Raw genomic sequence first — 1,681 nt, 5'->3', positions numbered from 1 at the left:
GGAGAACACCTCACAAACAAACCATAGCCATGGGAGAACATTGTGCTAAGTGAAATAAACCAGACAGAATAGCAAGTACTAAACATTCTCTCTCATACATGGAAGTTAAAAAGAAACAATTCAATCTGATTGTAGAATACAAGTTGGTAGAATTTTGGAAGGGGTTGAGGAGGGTGGATAAAGAGCGCACACCATATACATGTATTGAAATAGCACACTGAACCCCATTAATATGTATAATGAATCCATGATAATTAAAAGTTTAAGAAATCAAAATGATAGCACCTATTTTTTCATAAATGTATGTAACGAATATCCAATAAACAGAAACCTCTATTCATTTGATGGACAATATTTGAAATTAATTATCAAATAGTTCAAAACATGTATTCAAAAATTTCCTTCTGGGAGAGCGGAGAGAGTGAGGAGGCTGCATCTGGCTCCTGCTCTCACAGCCATTGCCGTGCATTGAGCTCCATAGAGACAGCGCCAGGGCAAGTGAGAGCCAGGCGGGCACTGGGCGACTCTGTGCCTCGCTGAGGAAAAACAACTAAACATGGGCAAAGGAGATCCTAAGAAGCCAAGTGGCAAAAGGTCATCATATGCATTCTTTGTGCAAACTTGAGGGGAGCAGCACAAGAAGAAGCACCCAGATGCTTCAGTCAACTTTTCAGAGTTTTGTAAGAAGTGCTCAGAGAGGTGGAAGACCATGTCTACTAAAGAGAAAGGAAAATTTGAAGACGTAGCAAAGGTGGACAAGGCCCATAATGAAAGAGAAATAAAAACCTATATCCCTCCAAAAGGGGAGACAAAAAAGAAGTCCAAGGATCCCAATGCACCCAAGAGGCCTCCGACGGCCTTCTTCTTGTTCTGTTGTGAATATTGCCCCAAAATCAAAGGAGAATATCCTGGCCTATCCATTGGTGATGTTGCAAATAAACTGGCAGAGATGTGAGATAACACTGCTGCAGATGATAAGCAGCCTTATGAAAAGAAAGCTGCTAAGCTGAAGAAAAAATACGAAAAGGATATTGCTGCCTACTGAGCTAAAGGAAAACCTGATACAGCAAAAAAGGGAGTTGTTGAGGCTGAAAAAAGCAAGAAAAAGAAGGAAGAGAAGGAAGATGAGGAAGATGAAGAGGATGAGAGGAAGAGGAAGATGAAGAAGATGAAGATAAAGAAGAGGATGATGATGAATAAGTTTGTTCTAGCACAGTTTTTTTTTTCTTGTCTATAAAGCATTTAATCCCCCTGTACACAACTTGCTCCTTTTAAAGAAAAAAATTGAAATGTAAGGCTGTGTTAAAAAAAAAAAAATTTCCTTCTGTGCAGTATTTTTTTTAATTTATGTAACCTTACCTTGTTTAATAATGGATCATTAAGTGCTTTTCCTTAAGAAATTTCTCTTTGAGTATTTTTAAAAATGTACTGTGCAGTGTGTTTACCATATTCATCAAAATCAAATCAGGTTATTTTTTGTTTTTAATTTTTTGCTTTTGTTTTTTACAAATGAGAATCTGTGGATGGTTGGATATTAGCAGAAAATGAAAAAGAAAAAATGATGCACTCAATAAAATGAAGTAAAGCAGAGAAGCCAAACAAATCATTTTATGCAAACAAACCTAGTTCAAAAGAGAGGATATCCTTAATACATTCTGCAGATATCAATACCAGTAAACAA

The 1,681-nt window shown here is 36.9% G+C and overlaps 1 pseudogene across 1 annotated transcript; it reads left to right on the top strand.

The window, feature by feature from the left end:
• Positions 1-419: 419 nt before the first annotated feature.
• Positions 420-1,200, top strand: LOC306670560 (high mobility group protein B1-like; annotated as a pseudogene). Its single transcript has one exon. The product of its transcript is annotated as a high mobility group protein B1-like (transcript).
• The last annotated feature ends 481 nt before the right edge of the window (positions 1,201-1,681 follow it).

The sequence above is a fragment of the Sciurus vulgaris genome, assembly GCF_902686455.1.
Source record: "Sciurus vulgaris genome assembly, chromosome: 10".
Lineage (NCBI taxonomy): Eukaryota > Metazoa > Chordata > Mammalia > Rodentia > Sciuridae > Sciurus > Sciurus vulgaris.
Note: the sequence above shows the minus strand (reverse complement) of the source record. Positions and strands in the feature narration are given on the sequence as shown.